Below are 13164 nucleotides of genomic sequence, written 5' to 3' on the forward strand. Positions count from 1 at the left end.
GGCTTTACCACAAAGGGAGCAAAGAAAAAGGAAAAGGACCCATCCATACAAAAATATTTACAGGAGTGCTTTTTGAAGTAGCCCCCAAACTGGAAACTGAGGGGGTGTCCACCACTGGGCTATACCACAAAGGGAGCAAAGAAAAAGGAAAAGGACCCATCCATACAAAAATATTTACAGGAGTGCTTTTTGAGGTAGCCCCAAAACTGGAAACTGAGGGGGTGTCCACCACTGGTCTATACCACAAAGGGAGCAAAGAAAAAGGAAAAGGACCCATCCATACAAAAATATTTACAGGAGTGCTTTTTGAAGTAGCCCCAAAACTGGAAACTGAGGGGGTGTCCACCACTGGGCTTTACCACAAAGGGAGCAAAGAAAAAGGAAAAGGACCCATCCATACAAAAATATTTACAGGAGTGCTTTTTGAAGTAGCCCCAAAACTGGAAACTGAGGGGGTGTCCACCTCTGGTGAAATAGCTAAATAAATTTTGTTCTGTGAATGAAACGGCATGATAATATTTTATTGTGCATTAGAAATGGGCAGTTTCAGAGCAACCTGGGAAGAACTCTTAAGATCTGATACAGATTCAAGTGAGCAGAACTACAATAACTTACATAATGACAACAACATTATACCAAAAAAACTCCCCCCAAATCTTTAAAACCTTTTAGAACCCTAAATAATGCTGTCCAGAGGTCTGCATATGAATCAGGCTACCCACCTCCTGCCAGATTGAAAATCCAGAATAACACCTGTCTATTTGGACGTGGACAAGACAGGAATCAGTTTTGCTAGAATATACATAATTATTGTGAAGATTTTGTCCTTGTCTTTGTGGTGGGGGCACGGGGAGGCAGTAAATGCTTGTAAAAAATAAATTTAAAAAAACTTTAAAATGAAAGAATTACTCTTCCAAGTCCAATTAAGATGTCCTATATAGGAACCATCCTTTTGTCCATTTTTAGTATTTAAGATGGGGGATTGTACATAAATTGCTGGCTTCATAACGCTAGATTAGCTCTGCATCCAGTTCAGTGAGCCTAAAGGAGGTGGGGTCTGCCCTTGTGAAAGGCTTCAGTACTCTGATAAATGCAAAGACCAATTAAGATCCTAGAAGACTGATTATGACGAATAGGACCCACAGATGCAGAATAAGACACATTTTCAGACACAGGTGGAGATTTTATTTCTTACAAAGGCTGTCTTTTTCTTTCTTTCTTTCTTTTTTAATGCGATGGGGTGTGGTAGAGAAGACAGAGATGCGGGAATAGGTAAAAACAAACGAACGAACGAACAAAAGACAGTTTACTAAGGCATCTTAAAAAAAAATATACCGAATAGACCAGAGCCGAAGGAGAGCCAGAAAGAAACACTGACCGCTTTAAAAAAAAATACAGATTGAATTTATTATGTATTTAAAAAAAAAACTAAGCTATAGATGAAAGAGATCAACAGGTGCATAGACAATAATCCCCTTTTTCTGTTGTGTGATGTACATGGAAATGTTTATTTGATCGGCGTTTGTTGGTTCCAGAATACTAATAAATGAATGAATGAATGAATTAAATGATTGAAAACGAAAAGGTACAAAAATAAGAGGTATTTCACAGACTGGCTTTTCTTTTTCCACCACCCACCCACCAGCCCCACCTTCTGGGCCAGACTCCACCAAGGGGCGGGGGGGGGGGGGGGAGGACGGCACGGTGGAGGGGCGCTGGGGAGGAAGGGGGCCGGAGAAAATGGGGAGGGGTCACCGGATGCGTTCCCACAGGACAGTCATCGCTCCCGACAGTCACCTGCGGATCTACCCATGGGTGAAGTCCAAAAGGCCCTGGACCAAGGTCTGTGGCTGCGGGGGGGGGGGGCGCGGTGGAGAAATACACCTACCCGCCCCTGGGGGGTCTGGGAGGGAAGGGAGGGAGTACAAGGGTCGCCTCGCGGGGCCTTACCTCTCACACACAGCGGACACCCACCGGGGATCAAGCGGGCCCGGGCGCCGGGAGGATGGGTGGGTGGGGTGGGGCGGGAGGTGGACGGAGCTGGAGCCTCGGGCAGCCGCTCTTCACCGAATGCAGAATGTTCTAGCCCAGGTGAAAAACCGCAGAAAGGAGGAGAGCTGTGATGTCACCTTTGGGGGCGGCCCTTGATCCAGCCAATGGAGAGCAGGCTATGACGCGGTGCTGGGATGGGGGAACAGGGAGGGGGGAGAAGGGAGGGGGGAGCAAGGGGGGCAAAGGGGGAAGGGAGGGGAGGGAAGGAGGGGGAGAAGGGAGGGGGAGAAGGGGAGGGGTGCCGCCTTCACCGAATGAATCAGCCAGGCAATCAATATTTGGCCAGTTCCTACAACCTCTCAGGCACTGGCCAAGAGCTGGAAAATAGCAAGGACAAAGGACAAATGAGAAAAAGAAGCGATCATCTCATGGAATAAACTGATAAAAATGACACACTATACGGAAATTTTCAGGATTCAACCATAGCAATCCTTATTTACAATTCATCTTTCCAAATACATTCATGAATAACAGAGAAAACAGAAAGACCAAAAAAAAAAAAAACCCTGGAAAAGAAACAAATAGAAAAAAAACTGTACATGAAGAAAGATTCTGAAAATAAAAGAAGAAATTAATACAATTTGGGCAAAACAAACAGCTAATTAATTGCTTTTTAAAGGACACAACCAAATTGCTAGGCTTTTATTTTAAATAGAAAAAAGGGATGAAGGTCAATTAACAAAATATTTATATTAATAAGTTCCTATTATGTGTCAAGTACTGTGGGGATAGAAAAAGAGGCAAAAGACAGTTTCTACCCTCGGGAAGCTCACAATCTAATGTGGGAGATAATAAATAAAGGACTATGTACAAACAAGCTACCTACAGGATAAACAGGAAATAGTGAACTTAGGGAAAGCATTAGAATTCAGAAGGTTTGGGGAAAGCTTCCTGTGATCTCATGACTTGCAGTGAATTGGATTTAAGTGAGGGAGGGCTATACAAAGTCAGCAGCCTCACTCTCTCCTCCAGAGCCATCTGGGTCCAGTGGCGAGATATACATAAGGACTGGAGATGGCCTCAGATGTTTGAGGCAATTGGGGTTAAGTGACTTGCCCAGGGTTACACAGCTAGTAAGTGTCTAAGGTTAAATTTGAACTCAGGTCCTCCCAACTTCAGGACCAGTGCTCTATCCACTGAGACATCTAACCTCCCTAAAACATGGGATTTTAATTGGGGCCTGAAGGGAGACAAGGAGCAGAGATGAGGAGGAACAACATTCCAGGCAGGGAGGGCAGTCAGAGAAACTGCCCAAAGCCAGAGAGAGAGTGTCTTGGTGATGGAACAGCCAGGAGGCCGGTGTCACTGGACTCAAGAGTATATGGAACAGGGACAGCTAGGTGGCACAGTGGATAAAGCACCGGCCCTGGATTCAGGAGTACCTGAGTTCAAATCCGGCCTCAGACACTTGACACATACTAGCTGTGTGACCCTGGGCAAGTCATTTAACCCCCATTGCCCGCAAAAAAAAAAAAAAAAAGAGTATATGGAACGGAGTAAGGCGTAAGAAAACTGGGAAGCTGGGAGTGGGTTATATTAGGAAGGGCTTTGAATGCGGAAACAGGATTTTGTGTTTGATCCTAGAGGTAATAGGGAGCCACTAGAGTTTGTGGGGGAGGGTGTAGGGAGATGTGGGGTTGTGTAGTCAGACCTGTGCTTTAGGATAATCACTTTGGTGGCTGAATGGAGGATAGATTGGAATTGGTAGAGACCTGAGGCAGAGGAAATAAAGGAAAATTTTAGTAGAAACTTTTGCTCAATTTGATGCCAACAAAACAAATAAATGGATGAATATTTACAAAACCATAAAGTTTAACAGAAGAAAAGGAAATTGAATAAACCATAAAAGAACTTAAAAAGTTCGGGGGAGGAGAGTAGGAACCCAAAGAGCAAATGGATTTACGAGTGAATTCTAACAAATCTTTAAAGAAAAACTAGTTTCAATTTTACATAAATTGTCTCTTAAAATAGGGAAACTCCTGTGAGAAAAGTATAATTTTCAATACCAAAAAACAGGGCAAGAAAAGTCAAAGAAAGAATATGATAAACCATTCTTTCTGAAGAATATCATTACAAAAATACTGAATACAATATTGGCAGAGAAGCTACCAGAACATATTACAAAAATGTTACTGTGCCCAGATTGCATTTATACTAAGAATGCCAGTCTAGTTCAATATTAAGAAAAAATTACAAATGTATAAGCAACATTAATAACAAAAACAAGAAAAATACAAAATCATATCAATAAATACTGCATCAATCTTGATTTTAGATAAATAGTGGGTTTTTTTAAATATATTTTTAAATTTTTTGCAGGGCAATGAGGGTTAAGTGACTTGCCCAAGATCACACAGCTAGTAAGTGTCAAGTGTCTGAGGCCAGATTTGAACTTAGGTCCTCCTGAATCCAGGGTCAGTGTTTTATCCACTGCACCACCTAGCTGCCCCCAGTAGTGTTTTAATAGTATTTTATTTTTTCCAATTACATGTAAAGACAACTTTTCAGTCATTTTCGTAAAATTGTGAGTTCCAAATTTTCTCCCTCCCTCCGTCCCTCTGCACCCCCCTCTATAAAACATTAAGCAAGTTGAAATAGGTTATACATGTGCAATCATGTAAGACATTTCCAAATTAGGCATATTGGGGAAAAAAGAAATAGACCAAAAGGAAAAAAGCATCAAAAAAGTGAAAATACTATGCTTTGATCTGTATTCAGACTCCATCACTTCTTTCTCTGGAGGTGAAGAGAATTTTCCAACACGAGTCTTTTGGAATTGTCTTGAATCATTGTTTTGCTAAGAGGTATGTCGAACATAATTGATCATCTAAAAATGTTGCTGTTGCTCTGTACAACATTCTACTAGTTCTGCTCACTTCACTTTGTATTGATTCATATCTTTCCAGCTTCTTCTGTCCACCTGTTCTTCATTCTGTATAGCACAATAGTATACCATTGCATTCATATTTCACAACATGTTCAGCATCCCAACAATGCCTAGTTCTTTGCTACCATAAAAAGAGCTGCTATAAATATTTTTGTGTCATGGTGGTATGGCTAGATATTGATGTTGTTTGTCCTTCCATCTTGAAGAGGACCGTGACATCAAGATGATATCATGATTTACAGTGAATTGGACTTAAGTGAAGAAGGGCTGTGCAAAGTTACCAACCTCACTCTCACCTTCAGAGCCACCTGAGTCCAGTGGCAAGATATATATCAGGAGGACTGGCGATGGTCCCAGATGTACTGTCAGAGCAAAGGGTATGCACAGTGTGATTGCCCTTTGGGTATAGTTCCAAATTGCTCTCCAGAATGTTTGCATCTGTACCTCACTCCACCACCAATTCATTAATGTCCCAGTCTTCCTGCATCTCCTCCAACATTTGTCCTTTTCCTTTTCTGTCATGTCAGCCATTCAATAGCTGTGGAGTGGTACCTGAGTTGTTTTAAGTTGTGTTTCTCTAAACAGTAGTGATTTAGAACAATTTTTCATATGACTAGAGATAGCTTTGATTTCATCACCTTGAAAACAGCCTTTTGACCATTTAACAATTGAATAATGACTTATATACTTATAAATTTGACTCAGTTCTCTAATTCAGAAATTAGGCCTTTATCTGAGATATTTGCTGTAAAAATTATTTCCCAGTTTTCTCCTTTCCTACTAATCTAGGTTGCATTTTCCTTCTACCCAAAACTCTTTAATTTAATGTAATCAAAATTATCCATTTTACATCTCATAATGTTCTTTTTCTCTTGTTTGATCATAAATTCTTCCCTTCATAGATCTGACAGGTAAACAATTCATTGCTCTATTAATTTGCATATAGTATCACCCTTTATGTCTAAACAATGTACCCATTTTGACCTTATCTTAGTACATGATGTAAGATGTTGGTCTATACATAGTTTCTGACATACCATTTAAGTACTGTTTTTAATAGTATTTTATTTTTTCTAATTACATGGAAAGACGATTTTTCAGTCATTTTCATAAAATTGTAAGTTCCAAATTTTCTCTCTCCCTCCGTCCTTCTGTACCTCCCTCTATAAAACATTAAGCAATTTGAAATAGGTTATATATGTACAATCATGTAAGACATTTCCATATTAGGCATGTTGGGAAAAAAATAAACAGACCAAAAGGAAAAAAGCATGGGCAACTTGGTGGCGCAGTGGATAGAGCACCGACCCTGGAGTCAGGAGTACCTGAGTTCAAATCCGGCCTTAGACATTTGACACTTACTAGCTGTGTGATCCTGGGCAAGTCACTTAACCCCAATTGCCTCACTAAAAAAAAAAGGGAAAAAGCATAAAAAAGTGAAACATGACTAAACCCGGTAGGTTTAGTCAAATATTGAATTTTTATGTGAGAAACTGGTCTCTTTGGGTATATCAAACACTACATATTTTATTCATTTGCTACTATGTCATATGTACCTAATCTATTGCACTGATCCACCACTCTATCTCTTAGCCAGTAGCAGATAGTTTTTATAATTACCAATGTAAATATAGTTTTAAATCTCAAATGGCTAGGCCACCTTCCTTTGCATTATTTTTTCATTAATTTCATGATATTCTTGACCCTTTTTTTCTTCTAGATGAATTTTGTTATTATATTTTCAAACTCTATAAAATAATTTTGTCAGAGTTTGATCAGTATGGCACTGAGTAAGTAAATTAATTTAGGTGGACTAGTCATTATTATCATATTGGCTTGACCTACCTATAAGCAATTAATATTTCTACTTTTTTTAGATATTACTTTAATTGTATGAAGGAAGAGTGTTTTGTAATTGTGTCTGCCTGGCCTGTCAGAGCAGGCAGAGTCTTACATATTTTATATTGTCTATAGTTATTTTAAATGAAATTTCTCTTTCTATATGTTGCTGCTGTGCTTTGTTGGTGATATGGAAATGTTGGTGGTTTATATGGGTTTATTTTGTATTCTGCAACTTTGCTAAAGTTGTTAATTATTTCAAGTAGTTTGTTAGTTGATTCTCTAGGATGCTCTAAATATTTCATAATATCATCTGGAGTGTTAATTTTCTTTCCTCATTGCCTATTCTAATTATTTCCATTTCTTTTTATTTTTATTTCTCTAGCTAACATTTCAAATACAATATTAAATAATAGAGGACATCCTTGCTTCACCCTTGATTGTATTGGGAAGGCTTCTAGCTTATCCCCATTACACATAATGCATGCTGACAGTTTTAGATAAATGTTAGATTCCAGCTTCCAAAGTGGATTTAGGCATGCTTCCACAAGGGAGCATGGATAGCTTCTGTTAGATCTTGCCACAGGGCCATCTAGAAGGCTAACCCTCCTTAGGATACTTAGGATGCTAACTACTGGAGTAATGACTTCCAATTTAAACCAATCAGTCAACAAGCATTTATTTATCACCTACTTTTGTCCAGGCCTGCTCTAGGCTCTGGGGATATAGATACAGTGGATAAAACAATTCTTCATCGAAAAGATCCAATAGATATATTTCTTAAGAGCTTCTGGAAATTCTATCCTTGAGAAGACATTTAGAGAAATGGACACCATTGGTCTGAGCCAGGGAGCTGGGATAGAAAGTGGGGATAGCTCATTGCAGCCCATCCCCACAGGTCCAGGCTCAGGCAGAGCCCAGGGTTTCCTCCTACACTGGAAGATTCCTATATTCATTCCCACATACTGGTAGAAATCAGAATTAGATGATGGCCTATGAATTTCCTGAGAAACTAAATGCCTCAACATTAGAGGGGTCCAGATTTAGGAAACAATGAAGCTGGCCCACAGGATTGACTCTTGTTTTTATTTTGGGTTGTTTTTTTTTTTTTTTTTGCAGGGCAATGAGGGTTAAGTGACTTGCCCAGGGTCACACAGCTAGTGTCAAGTGTCTGAGGCTGGATTTGAACTCAGGTCCTCCTGAATCCGAGGCCAGAGCTTTATCCACTGTGCTACCTAGCTGCCCCAAGATTGACTTCTGATGTTGGCACAATAGATGTCTGTCTGGGAAGTGTGATTTGAGGAGGACAGAAATTGTGCTTATCCCCATCACCAGATCTCTCTACCTGCAAATTCCACTCATTCACTGGTGGAATCAATCAATCAATAAACATTTGTTAAGTAATGGGGGCAGCTAGGTGGTAGAGTGGATAAAACACTGCCCCTGGATTCAGGAGGACCTGAGTTCAAATCTGACCTCAGACACTTGACACTTACTAGCTGTATGGCCCTTGGCAAGTCACTTATCCCTCATTGCCCAACAAAAAACAAAACAAAACAAACAACAACAAAAAATTTATTAAGCACCTACTATGTGACAAACCCTGTCCTAGGTGCTGAAATTCGGAAGCAGTAAGCCAATTCTCCTGCTTTCTTTCTGTGTCTTGGCTGAATTAGCATCTACCATAATTTGTGGTCATTGTCAGCTCAGAGGAATGGGGTTCTAGAGTGTAACCTGAGCAGTCTCTGAAACCCTGGGGCTGGTTCCAGACAAAAGTTAGCATGGGTTTTTTTTTGTTTTTTTAGTTATCATGTTTTCAATGCTTATCTCCTACTTTCTTCCTTCTGAGATGACTGTGCAGAAGCTCTGTCTATTGCTAATTGAAGGAAGATGTGACAGAAGTCTCTACAGCAGGGGGGTATTCAACATGGGCCCCCAACAGCAACCCACAGGTCAGATGGTACACCTCTCCCTCCTGGGAATGTAGAGGCTGGTGGGGCAGAATTGCTGAGGGAGTGCTTTAAGAATTACTATCTTCCCCCTGGGTCAATTCATCCCAATTTGCCCATATCTGAATTCTCTCTTCTTTTTAATAATGGGGGTAAGAGGGGTGCTGGCAAAATTTTTATAAGATGAAAGGATCCAAATATGGATTCTAGGCTGCAGCCCCACCCTTCAGGCTGTGACTTCCTGCTGAGGAAGAATGTCCATGAAAGAAATATTAGGTGCAGCTGATCACTGGTTGCCGTGGTAACATGTCTGTTTCCAAGGAAATCTGATATCCTGAATTGCTGGCCCTCATATTAATTCCTCATTAGGCCTGTGTTATGATGATCTGTCAGCCAAGAGGAGAAAGGGATTTTTTCCACACTTTGCTCTGAGTAGCTAACTGGGCACAGACAAATCCCTAGAGCGTATGCTGTAACAAGAAAAAATGAACATATCAAAAAACTTATACATACACATATACATACTTTCATTTATTCATATATGTATATGTACATATATATGCACATGTACATATATACATATATAGAGAGAGAGACAGAGACAGAGACAGAGAGAGGTAGAGAGAAAGAGAGAGACAGAGACACACAGAGAGAAAGAGAGACAGATCCAAGAGTGACAGAGATTGAGGGAAGGAAATGAGCAGAGATAGATTCATAGAGTAGCTAGATGCAGAACCTTACATGTAAGAAGATCTATTGAGCCAGCTGTGGCTACAGGATTTGAGGCAAGCTGAAAACTCATGCCATCCATCATTCCCCTACAGGACTCAGTAATGACCTCCCAACCAGGTGCCCATAAGTCTGTCCATAGTCCTGAAATCTTGCCTGAAATCTTGAATTTTCTAAGAAAATATCTGAATGCTAAGGAATGTTCTGCAGATCACAAATGCTTTGAGGATTATAATTCACCTCTCACATGCCACATTCAAACTTCACAAGCTCCTTGGTGGGTTCTCACCTTAATTCCTAGATAAAGTGTGCAGGTATTATTAGTGTTCATTGCCCAGGTGAAGAAATAGAGGCCCAGAGAAAGGAAATGTCCTGTCTGGAAAGAATGTTGGTTCCAGAATGGCCATGGGGATAAGGTTTGGCCACACAGCTAATAGAAGCTTCGTTCTACACCTGTCTCAGGCCTCACCCCCCTGAACTCCAGAAACCATGTTGTTGGGGACTTAGTCCTTGCAGTTGGGGAATCCTTCCCCCCACTCATCACCCTCAGTTGCCCTCTATTGCAAGTAAACACAAATTCCATTACACAACTATTATCTTTCAAGGAACTCATGATAGAAAATATTTTTCACATTCAGAAAAAAGAACTGTGGATTATGAATGCAGATTGAACCATACTGTTTCTACTTTTTGGCTGCTTTTTCCTTTTTTAGGGTTTTCCTTTGTGTTCTGATTCTTCTTTCATAGTATGACTAATGCAGAAATATGTTTAGTGTGATTGTACATATATAACCTATATCAGATTACTTTCTGTCTTGGGGAGGGGGGAGAGAAGGGTGGGAGGGAGAAAAATTTGGAACTAAAAATCTTATGAAAAACAAAAGTTGAAAACTATCTTTACATGTAACTGGAAAACAATAAAATACTTTTTGTATTGCTTTGTTTTTTTGTGAGGCAATGGGGGTTAAGTGACTTGCCCAGGGTCACAGAGCTAGTAAGTGTCAAGTGTCTGAGGCTGGATTTGAACTCAGGTACTCCTGAATCCAGGGCCGGTGCTTTATCCAGTGCCACCTAGCTGCCCCAATAAAATACTTTTATGATTAAGAAAAGACCATTATTATCTAGCCAGCCCCATAACAGAACCATACTTCTCCTCTCACCCTGTAAATTCCAATCATTCACTGTGACATAGAAAAAAGGCCTCTGGTTTTGGACTTTGATTAAAGATTAATTAATCAAAATTAAATATCTACTGTATACCAGACATTGTCCTAATCACTGGAATGGGAAGGCAACAAGCCTAGCCTTGTAGCCAGGTCCTTCCTTAGCTCAGTTTTTCTTCTATATCTTGATATAATTAACATCTACTATATTTTATGGTTATTGAAGGCTCAGAATGGGGAAGATCTAGTGTAGTACCTGAGCAGAATCTCTACAATCCTGGGGCTCTCTGAACTAGGACTGGCCCAACAAAGAAAGTAGCATATTTTCAATACCCACCTCCCACCCTCTTTGTTCTGAAGTGGCTGTGCAGAAGCTATGTCTACTGCTAATTGAAGGGAGATGTGACAAAATCTCTACAGCATAGGAAAGCCAACATGAGCATTAGTGGTACCTCCCTTCCTCCCTCCTGGAAATGTGAAAGCTGGTTGGAGAGCAATGGTAAAGGAGTGCTTTAAGGATTAATGTTCTCTTCTTGTGGTATTTCACCACATCCTTATTCTTTTTTCTTTGTCCTGTGGAAATGGGGGATGGGGAATGCAGGCAAAGTCTTTGGAGGAATATAGGATCCCAATATGGGATCTAGACTGCAGCCCCACCCTTTATCTGTGAGGCATTGCTGAGGAAGAATTGTGTTGTTGAAATCTTAATCAGTGGGGCCCTATGTCTTGTTGTCATAGTGACTCATCTGTTACCAAGGAAATCTTAACCGGAGTTGCTGGCCCTGATAATAGCTCCTTTATTAGGCTGGCATTATAACAGTTCCTCAGCCAAGAAGAGGAGTGGGCTTCTTTCCCTCTTTGCTCTGAGCAGCCAACTGGGCACAGACCTAAATCTCTAAGTACTGCAGTCTAATGGGAGATAGCAAACATATCTCAAATCTCATACATGGACCAATCCATGCATCCATATGTGCATGTATGCATGTATCATATGTATATGTATATATACACACATACATATATATATATATAGATAGATAGAGAGAGAGAGAGAGAGAGAGAGAGAGAGAGAGAGAGAGAGACTGAGACACAGAGAGAGAGAGAGAGAGAAGCTGACTGCATAACAGGATGTAAAACAAGTTATGCCATCTAGTTGTTGCTACAAGAATTGAGTCAAGAGAAGTAACAAACATGGAGTCCATCATTTCATTTAAGGACTCAATGATCACCTCCTAGCCAGGCACCCATAAGTCTCTTCCTAGGCCAAATACATACTTGAGGTTTTGAATTTCCCAAGAGAATCTCTGGATGTTAAAAAATGTTCTGCAGATGACATGTGCTTTAAGGATTACAAAGAACCTTTCACATGATCCTTCAGATGTTCACAAGACCCCCATCAGAACTCTCACCCTAGTTCCAAACTGGAAAGTGCAAGTATTATGATGCTCATTGTTTAGATGAAGGAAAAGAGGCCCAGAGAAGGGCAATGACCTGCCTAAAAGGGAGTTGCTATGGGAATGGCCATGGGGGTAGGGTTGGGTCACACAATGAATCAATGTTTCACTTCACCCATCTCAGCATTCACTCCCCTAACCTCCAGAGGAAATACCTTTTGGGACTTTATCCTTACTGTTTTGGAATTCTTCTCACTGTCCAGCCTCCCTAATGAGGAAGCAAAAATTCACCTAGCCCACTACATTTAGCCAGCCTCATACCAAGCCATGTTTCCCTTCCTCTCCAGACAACTAAGCCATCACCTCATCCTCTTCCCTGGGAAAAAAAAAATCAGAGTAAGCTTAGGAGCTTTCCTCTAACATTCTTACACACTTCTCTGCCACCTAAGTACTCAGAGGAAATGATAAAATTCTTGGCTACTTTTATTGTTTTGTTGATTGTCTAGACTTAAGTAATTGGTGTAGAAATGATCATAAAGAAGATTAAACTTAAACATGTTTAGTAGATTTTTCCTCCAGAGAATTTTCCCTCAGAGTTGATAAACATTTCCCAGCAGCCACTGCTACTCCTTCTACTCCAGTAGAAGAAAAGACATGAAGATAAGATTATATATTTCTAAAAGGGGGGACAATGGTACTACAATATTTTTACAAGGATGGCTCTAACAGATGAAGGCATTCCTCAGGCTGCCATAAAGTCTACTTATTATTCTAGGGAAGGAGATGAGCACATAGGGACTTTTTTTTGCTTCCCCAGACATTTGGAGAGACAATTGACATGTAGCACCAAAATGACTTTGGGGTTTTCTTGACACCCACTAGCATATTGTCTGGCTTCAGCTTGAACTTTAGATAGAGGGTACTTTGATATGGTTAATCCAAGGTTTCATAAAATTCTTTTGGATAATAAGGCATTTCCATTAAATCCAGGTGGTCTATATATTCACATGATTTACCACAATTATCCTGATAGGAAAACACATTTCAATATAAATGTCATCTGACGTGATGATTTAGTTTTGGGACCAAATCAAATTCATACTAATATTCACTAATGTTAATGTGTAAATCTCAATTTATCCAAGGACCAT

The 13164-nt window shown here is 40.2% G+C and overlaps 1 protein-coding gene across 8 annotated transcripts in view; it reads right to left on the reverse strand.

The window, feature by feature from the left end:
- The window catches only part of LOC122734155 (E3 ubiquitin-protein ligase DTX3L-like), a 52561-nt gene extending 50458 nt beyond the window's left edge, over positions 1–2103 (reverse strand). For 2 of the 8 annotated variants that reach the window (XR_006354007.1, XR_006354005.1), the window contains exon 1: positions 1951–2096. The gene's annotated coding sequence lies outside the window, so the exon portion shown is untranslated. Of the gene's footprint in view, positions 1–1950 lie in introns of all 8 variants that reach the window. The other 6 variants (XR_006354006.1, XR_006354008.1, XR_006354004.1 and 3 more) reach the window with 6 other exon arrangements.
- Positions 2104–13164: the final 11061 nt, after the last annotated feature.

This window comes from Dromiciops gliroides, chromosome X (assembly GCF_019393635.1).
Source record: "Dromiciops gliroides isolate mDroGli1 chromosome X, mDroGli1.pri, whole genome shotgun sequence".
Lineage (NCBI taxonomy): Eukaryota > Metazoa > Chordata > Mammalia > Microbiotheria > Microbiotheriidae > Dromiciops > Dromiciops gliroides.